Genomic DNA, 15,351 nt, shown 5'->3' on the forward strand with positions numbered 1-15,351 from the left:
AAATAACTACTTCAATTAGCATTTACTTTGATAAAGGAATAAACTGAATTAATGTAAGTGTTAGAATTTGGGCGTGGCCAAGCCATAATTAAATGAGTTATTGTTTTAGAAATGTATGTGAATATTGTGTATTTGCGTATAATAAATTAGAATGGTATTAGTTTTATTTTACTTGTTTCTTGTAGACGTTTTGACGGTTTTTTGGTGTTACCGCCCTAAAGCCCACAGCTAAAGGTACTGGTATTTCAGAGTCTAGGTAACCGTATCACCTGAGGATAATGTTTTGTGTATCTTACTTTTATTTTATTATACTATATATCGCCATATGTGTAATTGTTTGCTGTAAATAATGATTTAAGATTATCTGCGATTGATTAATGTTCAGTTGTTTAACGTACGGTAATTCGGTATGTGTATTATGTATATTTGATGCTTACTTTTTTTTTTTTTTTTTTTTTTTTTTCGTTTCGGGCATTTCCGGACGATTTGCCGGGTGCCCCATTTATTTTTTCAAAATCCTACTTATTTACAATGAACCAGGTTCTCCTTGAATGTTAAAAATATTTATGTACATAGGAGTATTTGTGCTTGTATTATGATAAATAAATTGTTTAGTGCATGCTTGTGTTCTTGTTTTCTTTTACTTTCTTTAGTGTGTGTTATTTAAAAAGAGTAGATATTTACAAGAAATTAACCTGGTTTGCAGGCCTGGCCCCCAAAGCTACAAGCCGGGGGGTCCAGGCCTAGTTTTTCTACATTTTGTGCATATTTAGCCATTAATTTTCATAATTGATATGTAATGTCGAAGGCGTCATTGCACGAGGCAATGACCCCTTCGAAACACCAGTGTTTTAAGAATTTTTCTCTTCTATTGGGCCGTTCTAATGCGGCAAAGTATTCTGTTTCAACCCTTGAATAAACTAAATATTTGAAAAGTGCCATTTCATTACATGGCTTATCATCCTCTAATAATTTACGTGTTGTCCAAATTACCCTTATAGCTTTACTCCAGAGAAAAATTCCCAATTGCGACGCATAATTACCAGGTTTATGTTTGATTCCAAAAATCATTGCGTATGGATTTAGTTTGAATTTCTTACCAAGAAGTTTTTTGAAAATGGGTTCAATTTGTTTAATAAATAGTCTTGTTTTGTTGCAGTGAAAAAAGGCGTGCAAGACTGAGTCCACTCCGTCGCACACAAGGCACTTCGGAGTAGACTCAATCTTCCAGTCATAGAGGTGTTTTCTAACTGCAATTACATTTCTAATCATTTTATAAATTAAATCAAAGTCGTAATTTTCAATTAATCCAGAATTTAGTGTTTGCCAAACATTTTTCCAGTTTATGTTTTCATTGAAAATGGTTAACCATTTGGTTTTAAATGATGCGTCTTTGTGAGTTCTTAATAGCATAACTGTATATATGTCCCTAGTTGTCGTGACTGTCACGTCTTTTTTCGTATCACCTACGTTGGTGCGAAAGATGGCGTCTAAGTCACCATCAAAGGGGTCTTCGTTTTTTAATGTCCACAGTAAAAGTCGCGGAAAGTTGTCCTGTAGGTCTTTTATTTGGCGATGAAATGCCGCGCTGGTCGAACAACCAGCGAAGTCCATAAAGTCGTCCGTAGCAAAGTCCCATATGTTTTTGACTAAATTTAGTCTTTCACTACGTATACTTTTGTATTGTTTGTTACTTATCGTTGTGTTGTCATGTAACGGTTCGTACAGAATTTGTTGGTAGCTTTCTGTGTCACGTGTTATGTCAAGGTCTTCCCAAATTAATAGTGTATCTTTGTAAATATTCGGCATTGATTTGAAATTTGCATTATTGTTTACAATTTTACATTTTAAAACGTGTCTATCAATATTTAAATTTTTATACTGGCCTAAAAAATAGTCTGCTAGAGATTTCCAATTACCTTCACCTTCTAAACTCAAAAGTCTACTGACAAATTTAATTCTTTGTGCTTTAATTTTCAACCGAATATTTACAACTCCCAACCCACCTAACTCCTTAGGTAGTTGAATTTGCTCTTTTGATATAAAATGTTTTCTGTGGCTCCAGATGAAGTCAAAAATTATTTTATCAATTTCTTTAGCATATTTTTCCGGAAGTTCCAAAACGTTTGATAAATACCACAGGCCACTGGTGGCGAGTGAATTTACAGCAAGTACTTTACCATGTAGTGTTAATGTTCTGTTGCTCCATATATTTAAGATTGTTTTAATTTTTTTAATTTTTGGTATCCAGTTATCTGCCGAAACGTCTATATTTCCAAAATAAAAACCTAGTATTTTAATTTTTTCATTATTCCATCTTATATCAAGAGGAGTGTCTTTCTCATACCTAAGTTTCCCCATTAGGAAACCGTTGGTTTTCTGAAGATTAACCTTAGCTCCGGATGCACGTTCATAGATTTCTAAGGTTTTGAATAGTTGTTTAACTGAGTCAAAGTCTGATAAAGTTGCGTTACCGTCATCCGAATAGCCAACCCACTTACTGACGAAGCCATCTGGTAAAATTATCCCATTAATTTTTTAATCTTCCCGAACAGCTTCGGCCAAGGTTTCTGCTACTAGAATATAAAGAACAGTGCTGATCGGGCATCCCTGTCTAATGCCCCGTGAAAGATTAAAGTAGTTTGATACATACCCATTTACCTTAACAGCTGATTGAATATCTGTATAGCATGTTTTAATCATATTAATAAAATTTGGCCCAAAGTTAAATTTTTGTAGAACTTTAAACAGAAAGTCCCATTCTACTCTATCATAAGCTTTTGTTTGATCTAAGGAGAGTATTAACCCCGGTAGATCATTGCGATTAACATATTCTATTAAGTCTCTTATCAATGATGCTCCGTCATGAATTGATCTGCCTTTGACTGAACATTTCTGGTTTGGGTGAATAATTTTTGGTAAAAATTCTCTAATTCTACTAGCCAAAACTTTAGTGATAATTTTGTAGTCACAATTTAATAAAGAAATGGGTCGCCAGTTTTTGAGAAGTTGTTTTTCGTTACCTTTCCAAATTAGTACAATTACACCACGGCGCATGGTAAAAGTTAATTTTTCCTTATTAAAGGCATCGTTAATTACTTCTACCAGATCACTACCAATTAAGCCGAAAAAATTCCGGTAGAATTCAACAGTCAAGCCATCACAGCCTGGTGATTTATCATTGGCAAAAGATTTAATAGCCGATGAAACTTCGTCAAGAGTTATTTCCCCTTCACATGCGTCTCTGTCTTCATCATTTAACGTCTTTGTCATTTTATTTAATAAATAATTTTGTGCCGAAACGTCCGTCTTTTCAGATGTGTATAAACTTTTGTAGAAATTGGTGGTTTCATTTAAAATTTCTTGTTGTGTGTCAATTAAATTCCCGTCTTCAGTTATTAAAGAATTTATAAATTTCTTATTAGCTTTTTGTTTCTCAAGATTAACAAAATAAGCCGTGCATCTTTCACCTTGTTCAATTTCATCTACCTTGGCCCTAATTCTAGCCCCTTGTAGTTGTGATTGTTCATAATTTTTAATTTTATTTTGTACATTTATTAATTCTGAATAGTCGTCTAAGTGTCCAAGTTCGTCTAATTGTGTTAGGAATGTTTCGTCTTGTTTTAAGTTGTATATGTAAGTCCTTTCAGTCCTGCGTTTTTGTTTACAATAGTCCGTGGTCAGTGTTTTGATTTTTGTTTTACCCATATCCCACCAAAACAAAAGATCATTATAATTTCCCTTTTCCGATTGCCACGTATGCCAAAAGTCATTAATTAAATTTACGTAATTTTTGTCTTTCAAAACACTATTGTTAAATGCCCACAGTCCGGGTCCTTTGTTATTTTTGTCAAAGGTGAAGTCTGCCCATACAAGCTTGTGGTCAGTGTAGAAACACTGAGACACACCAGCTTCTTTCAGGTCAGAAATAAACTGCCCTGAGATTAAAATACGATCGATGCGTGAATATGTTTTGTATGCTTTGCTGTGGTATGTGTAAGAGGCCTTATCTGGGTATAAATATATGTAAGCGTCATGTAGTGCGTGTTCGTTTATAATTGTGTTGAGTTCTTTTACCCCTACAGTGCCCCTGAGCTCCTGCTTCTTGGAGCCTGTCCGGTCGAGCGTAGCGTTGTCCGCACAATTAAAGTCGCCGCAGAGAATGCGGTTGGTCACGGTTCGTTGGTCGTTCGTCGTAAAGAAGTAATCTACACAGCTTGCAATGAACTCAGCCCTTTGGCATGGGTTCACTGGACAATACAGATTAACTATGTTAAATACCTGGCTCTTAAGTTGGCACAGTAAACTTATAATTCTACCTTCTGTATCTTTAAGAGTATTAATCACTTTAATTTCTAGCCCTTCTCTAAATAAAATAGCTACTCCCCATTTTCGACCTATGTTACATGAATTTACAAAATATTTCCCCTTAAAATCTTTAAATATATTTTTAATGTTATCTTGATTGTTAAAATGTGTTTCTTGTAAGCAGATAATATCTACTTTTTCTTTACTTAACTGATTGAAAATGAGAGACCGCTTTGTGTCGCTAGACACAAAGCCGTTTACATTTAGTGTGCCAACTTTCACGGTGGTTTTGAGTGCAGCCAACTAATCAACATATAACAATAATAATCAAGAACATATACATTGCACACAAAATGAAACATATATACAGTACATTTACATACACATACACATACAGTTCCTGTCGTGGAGGCCCCAGTAAGCCCCAAGTCAGTTAGGAACCCTGGCCTTACAGGCGACAGGGGGTGGGGGTGGCCGGGGTCGTCTCCATGGTTACACGCACATGGACGGAAGGTACTGATTACGCAGCACATTGAGACACAGACAGTTAACAGGTTAACACATAAAACAAACACATGTTCACATGGAAACACAGAAAACATCACAATTTCACAGAACATCACGAGAACACAGATCCTTCCACAATGAATGACGAAAACATGAACAAACACACTGATGAGAAACACAAAGAAAAAACACACATTTATATCTGGTCGCTGAGCGAAGGGAAAATCCAGGGGCGGGTCCAAATTGTTAACCGTAAAAACTAGGTTGGGGGGGGGGTGGTCAGTCTCATTGTCCATGTACAGTCCGTGTCAGTCAGGGGTGAGATTTACAGGAGAGGTACACAAAGGCTAGCTTTTGTGTGCCTTCTGTCCCTTGGTCCGAGAGGGGACCTGCTGGGGAAGCTCGTGAGTCGCTTTCTCTTTCTCTGGAGACGCGTCTTCCGATGTTGAGAGTTCTCTTTTCTTTTCTTTTTCCTTCTCTCTTCTTTCTTTCTTCCTCTCTTTCTTTGTCTTTGCTCTGTTCTCTGTCTGTTCTTCGTCCTCCGTCACTTCGTATTCTGTATGCTCGGGGGGAGGGGGGTTGGGTCGGTGTCTATCACCAAGCTCTCGCCGGGGTCCTCTACGACGGTGGTGGCTGGGGGTGGGGTGGGGTTGTTGTCACCTACAATGTCTACATCCGTGCCTCCCACTACGTCTGAGAACGATGCCTGTCGTTTCGGGCAGTCCCACTGCTGGTGGCCTTCTTTACCGCACCCGAAACACAGTTCGGGCTGGTTGCGATATCTGACGCTTATCCAGATATTGTAGGCAGTTTTTAAACGTCCTGGTATGGGGTCCTTGATATCCACTTTGAGTGTCCTTTCTCCCGTTCTAACCTGGGTGTTACGCCAGGTTGAGTGGGTGGTGCCTACTACTATTTTGCCGAAGTGCTGCAGCAGAGCGTCGAGGTACCCGTTTGGTACTGTGAGGGGCAGACCCCGCACCCTCACCCACGTACCCCCGGGGAACCGTGGGATGACCTCGCACGACCTACCTCTTACGCCTATACCATGCAGCTCCAACCTATCCCTAATCTCCTTGGAGTCTATGTGGAGCTCCCACGTGTTCTTGCCCTTTGGCACAGCGGCTAGCAGGTGGGTGTTGATCGGCCCCAGGGCTCTACAGATCTCCTCGCCGGTTAGGGGTGGGGTGAAACCAGGGGCGTGAAGGAAGAGGGGGTGGTCGTATCCGTACTCACCCTCTGTCGGCTCGGTGGCAGTGGTTGCGGTAGTGGTTGTGGGCTCAGCTGAACTCTCCGCAAGCATCTTGGTTTGAACGGGAAAAAAACTAAACTAAATACAAAACTATTTTGAAAAAATTAAATAAGATATGGAAAGTATTCCAGCTCACGTCTATGCCTAACAAAAGGCCGAGAGGTAGCACACTGTCTCACTGTGAAGAGAAACCAGAGTTGATGCTTACTGGAGCGATCTTAAATATTGCTCAGTGTATGGTTGTATATCTTTTATTTAAGCGATTTGCTAGTATCTGTAGATAATAACTAGACTGCAGAGTGTATTTATATATATTTTAATGCGTTTTAATATGGTGTTTTAAGACTGTTTATGTATAGCTGTGAATGTATTTTAATAATGCCATTTTTGCTTATAGGGTTTATTCGACTATATACTTATATTCTCCGGAATAAAGAACCCTGTTAAACTTTCTTCACCGAGTCCAGTTGTCTGTTCGGGGGAAGTAACATTCATACAGTGTAATATACTATACTGGTAAGCTATATTGTTCCTACATTGTCATATCCTATACTGGTAAGCTACATTGCCCCTACAGTGTAATACACTATACCGGTAGACTATACTCTACCTACAGTGTAGTACCCTATACTGGTGGGCTATAATGTCCATACAGCGTAATACCCAAAACTGGTAACGTATAATGTCCCTACAGTGTAACACCCTATACTGGTAACCTATAATGTAACGTTTTATTCTGAGGCCGGTTTTTGCACTAATTGTTTGATTGGTATGACGATTTATCTCAAAGTTACCGTAACACAAGCTGGACTTGAAAGGTCATTACCGATAGCCGCTTAACATACTTGACATTCATTTCAACTGATTTTCGTGCTTATATCTAATGAAGGTTCAAGCACGCTGTCCTGGGTACACACTTCAGCTATCTGGACTGTCTCTCCAGGACAGTGGGTTAGTTGTTAGTTCGTTAGTGGTTAGAGAGAGAGAAGAGGGTGTAATGGCCTTACACCTCCCATTGACCCCTTAAGAACTCGCTCTGGGTTGGAGCCGGTACCGAGCTGTGAACCATGCACCTATCAGCGTGTAGTCCGATAGCTTAGCCACTGTGCCACCGAGGCCGGTACAACTTGACAAGTGTGGTAACGAAATGATTGCATGGTTAATGTTGCGATTCCCCGATCCATCTATAGTTCGTTCCGCCTAAATATTGATCCGAAGGTTGTAATAATCAACTGCGAAAGCACAGCAATTGTTGGTCCTCTTTGGTGATTTACCGTTTGATATTTGATAGATCACCAGTTCAAGGGAAATATAGCTGTTAACACAGATGTGACCGATATTTTAGTTCGAGCGAAGGCTTCTAGTCGACCCTGGACGAGTTCGACCCATCAGCGGTCAATATAAGGGTTTACCGAACAAAACAACTCGGGACTTCTTTTTGGGTTCGAGCGTTGCCGTGTGCTAGACCTTTCCGAGGTCAAGCCATCGAGATTCTATGGTATTCTGGCACCTCACACTCTGTGTACGCATTAAACAGTTGTATTAAATCAGCATAAGTCAACACACATGTACGATTTCAGATGGCCCGATATCTGAAAATGATCTCTACTACAGTCTACATATTCTGTCAAGTGTTATATTTTCATCAAAAAATTCTCAATTATAATTACACTATTTGAAGCTATCTCCTTCGACACAGATATTTTGTTTTTACAAAATCATACCTAGTTCACGTGATCTGATATTCCCAAAATTATGACCACTTTTGGTCACCACAATAGGGTTTATAATAAACTAGTTGTAATAAGCGTCCAATTTAACTACGATATAGCTATATGAAGTTAATTAGAAAATTAGCAAAGGCCAGAAATGTACCCTTACAGAGGGCATTTTCTTGATTCTGCTTCCTTCGTTTATTTCAGTGAATCATTTACATTGGTCCTACTGGAAGTTATTTGTTTTAGTACAACCTAGAGTGGCCATTTCCTTAATTCTACGTCCGTATTTAATTTTCGTGAATCATTTACCTCGGTTGTTCCTATAGGTGACGTAGTCGTCTGTGTGGTGGTGGTGTCAGACGACAATGCAGATGTTAGTGACGTGGCCGCTGATGATGACTCCAACGCTGATGTCGACCAAGCCCATGTATTGTATGTTGAGAAGGCTGTTGTCAGAGTAGTGGTGGCTGTGTCTGCCGGCAGGGAGGAAGTCAGTATATTGGCGGTGCTGTATGTTGACAAGGCAGTCTTCTGTGTAGTAGTGGTTGATATAGCGGGGTGGTTGTCTGTGTATCAGTAGATGTAAGCGAGGTGGTTGTATGTTTAGTTGTAGATGTAGGTGAGGAGGTTGTCTGAGTAGCGGTAGACGTAGGCGAGGTGGTTGTCTGTGTAGTAGTAGATGTAGGCGAGGTGGTTGTGTAGCAGTAGATGTAGGCGAGGTGGTTGTCTGTGTATCAATATATGTAGGCGAGGTGGTTGTCTGTGTATCAATATATGTAGGAGACGTGGTTGTATGTGTAGTGTTAGATGTAGGCGAGATGGCTGTCTATGTAGTGGTAGATGTAGGCGAGGTGGTTGTATGTGTATCAGTATATGAAGGAGAGGTGGTTGTCTGAGTAGTGGTAGATGTAGGCGAGGTGGTTGTATGTGTAGTAGTAGATGTAGGAGAGGTAGTTGTCTGTGTATCAGTAGATGTAGGCGAGGTGGTTGTCTATGTAGTGGTAGATGTAGGCGAGGTGGTTGTCTGTGTATCAGTAGATGTAGGCGAGGTGGTTGCCTATGTATCAGTAGATTTAGGCGAGGTGGTTGTCTGTGTATCAGTAGATGTAGGAGAGGTGGTTGTCTGAGTAGTGGTAGATGTAGGCGAGGTGGTTGTATGTGTAGTATTAGATGTAGGCGATATGGTAGTTTGTGTATCAGTAGATGTAGGATAGGTGGTTGTCTGTGTAGTGGTAGATGCAGGCGAGGTGGGTGTATGTGTATCAGTAGATGTAGGCGAGTGGTTTTTGATTATTAATTAAACATACTTTTCTATAGTTAACACTTTATTTATTGTAAGGATTGTCAATTTAAAATAGTTGACACCATATTCTATATAAAGATTGTCACTAGTCTTTAGTTAACGCTTTATTTTATCAATTATGCATTAAACACACTTTTCTCTTTTGTTATCATTTTATTCAATATTATCAATGAATATACTTTTCTCTAGTTAACAATTTATTCTATGTAAAGATGATTTGATGTCTTTATGTAATACTTTATTCTGTATACAGCTTATCAGTTATACATGCAGACTTATCTTTATTTTATTCTGTGTAAGGATTATCAATTAAACATATTGTGTCTCTTTATTCTATGCAACGTTTATCACTATATTATATAAAAAAAATTATCAATTGCTGTTTGTTTAACAATTTAGTCTAGATAAGGACAAGTTAAACACACGTCTCTTTTCTTCACATTTTATTTTTTATAGCGATCGATTTAACCTGATTATGGTTAACACTAAATATTCTAGTAAAGGATTATCAATCAAATATATTTTTATTTAGTTCAACACTATATTCAATATAAATATTATCAACTGTCTATAGCAATCACTTTATTCTATGTAAGGATCAATTAAACATATTTGTCTTTGGTTGACATTATTCTATGTAAGGATTATCAATTAAACATACTTTTGTATAGTTTAACACTATATTCTATATAAATATTATCATTTGTCTTTATACTATATATCTCGGTTCAGTGATCGCTTGAGGTGCTTGCGTCGCAGGATCAAACCACCTCGGTGGATCCATTTAGCTTATTAGGTTTTTTCCCGTTCCAACAAATGCACCAAAACTGGACAAAGGCCGTGGTATGTGTTTTCCTGTCTGTGGGGAGGTACATATAAAATATCCCTTGTTGCATTATGAAAAATGTAGCAGGTTTCCTCTGATGACTACGAGTCAGAATTACCACATGTTTGACATCCATTTACCGATGATTAATTAATCACTGTACTCCAGTGGTGTCGTTAAACAAAACAAACTTTAACACTTCCTGTATACTATATCAGAATCAATTTAACATATTTGTCTTTGGCTGACACTACTCAATGGAATGATTATAACTAAACATACTTGTGTTTAGTTATCAGTATTTTCTATATAAAAATTATCAGTTGTCTTTAGTTAACACTTTATTCTATATAATGATTATCAATTAAACACATGTATCTTTATTTAACACTTTATTATATATTCAATATTATCAACGCACTGTTTTATATAAGTATAAACAATTGTCTTTAGCTATTACTTTAGTCCATGAATTAAAGTCGTTTGTGTAGTAAGACCTTGACTGAATCAAATATCTGCATTCTAATTTACGTTTAATACTAGTTTATACATCGTTCGAAATGTTTTACGTTCTCTTTAAACTTTCGTTAAAATATCTTTGAATACTGGTAAAACCTCTTTCAATATTGTGGGATTTAAAAAAACAAAAAAACAAAAACATAGTGTCCTATGTATGTCAAACTCCCCTTGAACTTTGTGAAACTGTCTCAAAAGTTGTCCAACCCTACGTCAAGCCAAACGTTCCTCCTATCAAAATACCTTTCAATAAAAATACCCTGTCTTACCCAACTGATGTGACGTTTAGCTTTACCTTCAAAGCCTTACATGTGGATTTATTTCACATTGAAATACCAGTAAGTAATTTATAAATACCACTAATTTATTAAAGAAACGACCCTGTGTGTCCTGCTACTGGAGCAATTTTTCGACTAATCGATCCCTTTGAAACAAAAATTTGTATGAATACATACTTTATTGATTTATTTTTATTATTATTATTATTATTATTATTATTATTATTATTATTATTATTATTATTGCCCCATATCAATGTGACAATGTCAAGGATGGGGTGCCTTGAATCATTGATTTACATAACAGAACATAACATACATATCCATACATTATACATAATGTATACATACACACACATATTTTCACAGACATACACATATATGCTTAGTGATTTAGTGATTGTTACTCGTGCCTGATATCAGGAGAAAAGATAGAAAGAAAGAAAGAAAGAAAGAAAGAAGAAGAAATATATGAATAAATGAAAAAGTGGAATTTGTTGCTTTCTTTCGTTTTATGTTTTTGTTTTGTTTTTGTTTGTTTTTTTGATGGAGTAGAAATACTGACAAGAAAAATGAGTACAGTTAGCAGAGAGACATTTTACTGAATTTTACTTTTAAAAACTTTATAAATATATTTTTTGCTTAGAAGATTGTTCTCTTTATTTGGTGCGCACTTGGTTATACCAAGCCAATGATGCCTATGGTAACTTAAACTGGATTATCAATTAAACCTATTTCCACTAATGTGGCTCTGTCAACAATCATTGATCGCCGCGAGTAACTTACCTCTGTGGGAGGTACTTCAAAAATGGCTTCAAACTGAGGTCCGTATCTTTAACCAGTGTGTGTCGTGTGTAATTTACCTCGGTGGGAGGTTCTTCAAGAATGGCGTCAAACTGAGGGCAGTATTTGTAATCCTTGGTTGTCGTGTGTAACTGACCTCGGTGGGCGTACTTAAAAAATGGTTTCAAACTGAGGACAGTATATTTAATTATTGATTATCGTGTGTAATTGACCTCGATGGGAGGTACTACAACATTGGCTTCAAATTGAGGGTGATATATTTAAGCACTGATTGCCGTGTGTAACTTACTTCTGTGGTAGATGATGGCACGGTCGATGTCCATGTTTTCGTCATCGCTGTAGATGTTGTTTGTAGAGGGCACAGCGGATTGGCGTTTTTAAGCTAAAAATGTATAAAATATATTTTCAGTTTTTGTCACAATACCTCATGATAATATTAACAGAAAAAGACATAAGAGAAAAGATGAGCCATTTAACAAAACATATTTTAAAACATTCCTCTTTATATAAAATTGTGAAATAAAATTAGCTTATTTGTAGATTCTAAGCAGAACATTAATTGTTATGACCTTAGAAGCTGTGATCTTTACTTCAGCACTAGGGGAGGAGTTGTGTCCAGTGACTAGCATTTGTGTAACCAGTGTGATACAGATCTCCTAGTGCAGTTGCGGCCGTCCTAAGGACAAGCACCTGATAGTGGACCATGGAAGCAATCACAACTTTGACTAACACGTATTTGGACTCTTGCCTGCGCAGATATAATATTTTGATCACGGATTACGATTTTGTCATTCAGCTTTATAATGAAAAAATGTGGCAAGTGTATGACTGACGCGAGCACGACACAACACCATTTCATTATGGGATGAGATTATACAAATCGATTGATGAAAACAAAATACCCGAAACTCACTAACCAATGGCACTGTATATTTTTTGTTTTTCAGATATATTTTATCAGTCATCCAAAATATATTATGAACTTATATTTTAATGAAGCTATCTCCAGGTGATATGGTAATTTGAAACCAAATAATATTGCATTGCAAATCATTAATGACAAGTGTCGTTGATGCCAAGTTTGAGATAACTATCGGCTCAGACTGGTTACAATTCAATTTCTTTTTATAATGTGTATTGTCTCACCATGAGAGCGATTGGCTGTGCGCCAATACGTAAAGACTGACGGTTATCTTGAAATATTGTCAATACGATTATGTTCGACAGCAATTTTACATTAACTACTTTTACTTCCATAATCGCAGCAAAAGGCGTGTTCTTGTTCCAACAACACAACTGAAAATTAAATTATGTCATTATTTAATTTTTCAATAAATAAAATTATTTCGTAAAAGGGGTAGGATCTAGCTCAGTCGGTAGAACGCTAGCCTTACGTGCTTACGTCGGGGGATCGAGCCACGTCAGTGCGCCATGACTGATATATCAAAGGCTGAAATATGTGCTGTCCTATCTCTGGGAAAATGCATATCAAGATAAATTCATCTAAGACTACGAGTCAAATATTATAAATGTCTGACATCCAATAGCCAATGATAAATATATCAAGGTGATCCAGTGGTGTCGTTAAACAAAACAAACGTTAACTTTTCTTTCATAGCAGGATGTAGCTCAGTGGATTAGAGTTCACCTGGTGTACGATGTGGACTCGGAGACCAGTGCCCCATGACTAGCACAACAAAAACAGCCGTGGCATATATTTTCCTGTTTATAAGAAATTGAATATATCATAGTAGGGGTAGCCTTTCACAAAACGTTTTTTATTTTATTTTTAATAGTTTATTGCCGCAGAAATATGTTATGGTAATGTCAGCGATGGGGCCCCGAGTTCATTACCTTACATGTTACATATAGTAAATAAACATTATATAACCTTAATCTGAATATAATATAACATATTGATATCAGAATGAAATAGAGCAATTACAAAGTGGAAATAAAACATAGTCTAAATAAAGATATACGGTAAGGATAAAAGATAACTACATATACTTCCCAAACTGGCATCGTGATTAAACAATACATGTATGTAATAAAAGTAATAAGTGTCTCAACTATATGTTCCCTAACTATCAACCAAGGTTCCCAGTTGCCGTCGAATTGTGTATGTAAACAATGTTTATAATATATGTACTCCTCTATTTGTAACTTGTCTTTGATGGAATTTTTAACTCCAGTTTTATTTAGTTTACTCTTTTGTAACTTTGTTTTTTTACGTGTAATACTTTACATTAACGATTAACCAATTTGCAAAAGTGTTTTTCCTTTTTATAATTCCAAATAAAACTGGTTCTATTCATCTTGATCAAGCCACCTTTTTGTAATAACCAATCTTCTATAGTACTCCAGAATTCGACGACTTCGGGGCAGTCATAAAATAGATGCTGAATTGTTTCTGGCTCGTGTGAGCAAAAATTACAAATATTAGAATCAATTAATTTTATTCTGCGTAAAAAGGTATTTGTTGGTACAATTCTATGTAAAATGTGAAACTGAAACTCAAAGAGCAGAAGGGTAACTGTAATAATTTGTCTATTCTGAAGAGGCATATGAATATTTAATTCGTGATGTTGGATCAATAGGTGATTTAATTAGTACTTTATAGAAAGGTTTCCTTCCGATTTGTCCCTCAATTGGAGCTTAATTTTTGATGGAAATATACGATGTTTACCTAACTGAATGCTTGGTTATTTGAATTTTTTATTTTCCTGTGTACAAGTTTGACTGCCATTAATAAAGATGTATATTCTAGAAAATTTGATCTTATATTATATTTTTAATAGTTTATTGCCGCAGAAATATGTTATGGTAATGTCAGCGATGGGGCCCCGAGTTCATTACCTTACATGTTACATATAGTAAATAAACATTATATAACCTTAATCTGAATATAATATAACATATTGATATCAGAATGAAATAGAGCAATTACAAAGTGGAAATAAAACATAGTCTAAATAAAGATATACGGTAAGGATAAAAGATAACTAGATATACTTCCCAAACTGGCATCGTGATTAAACAATACATGTATGTAATAAAAGTAATAAGTGTCTCAACTATATGTTCCCTAACTATCAACCAAGGTTCCCAGTTGCCGTCGAATTGTGTATGTAAACAATGTTTATAATATATGTACTCCTCTATTTGTAACTTGTCTTTGATGGAATTTTTAACTCCAGTTTTATTTAGTTTACTCTTTTGTAACTTTGTTTTTTTACGTGTAATACTTTACATTAACGATTAACCAATTTGCAAAAGTGTTTTTCCTTTTTATAATTCCAAATAAAACTGGTTCTATTCATCTTGATCAAGCCACCTTTTTGTAATAACCAATCTTCTATAGTGCTCCAGAATTCGACGACTTCGGGGCAGTCATAAAATAGATGCTGAATTGTTTCTGGCTCGTGTGAGCAAAAATTACAAATATTAGAATCAATTAATTTTATTCTGCGTAAAAAGGTATTTGTTGGTACAATTCTATGTAAAATGTGAAACTGAAACTCAAAGAGCAGAAGGGTAACTGTAATAATTTGTCTATTCTGAAGAGGCATATGAATATTTAATTCGTGATGTTGGATCAATAGGTGATTTAATTAGTACTTTATAGAAAGGTTTCCTTCCGATTTGTCCCTCAATTGGAGCTTAATTTTTGATGGAAATATACGATGTTTACCTAACTGAATGCTTGGTTATTTGAATTTTTTATTTTCCTGTGTACAAGTTTGACTGCCATTAATAAAGATGTATATTCTAGAAAATTTGATCTTATATTATATTTTGCTTTAAATATATCGAAATTCACGTATCGTCCTTTTCAA

The sequence above is a fragment of the Gigantopelta aegis genome, chromosome 1 (genome assembly GCF_016097555.1).
Source record: "Gigantopelta aegis isolate Gae_Host chromosome 1, Gae_host_genome, whole genome shotgun sequence".
Lineage (NCBI taxonomy): Eukaryota > Metazoa > Mollusca > Gastropoda > Neomphalida > Peltospiridae > Gigantopelta > Gigantopelta aegis.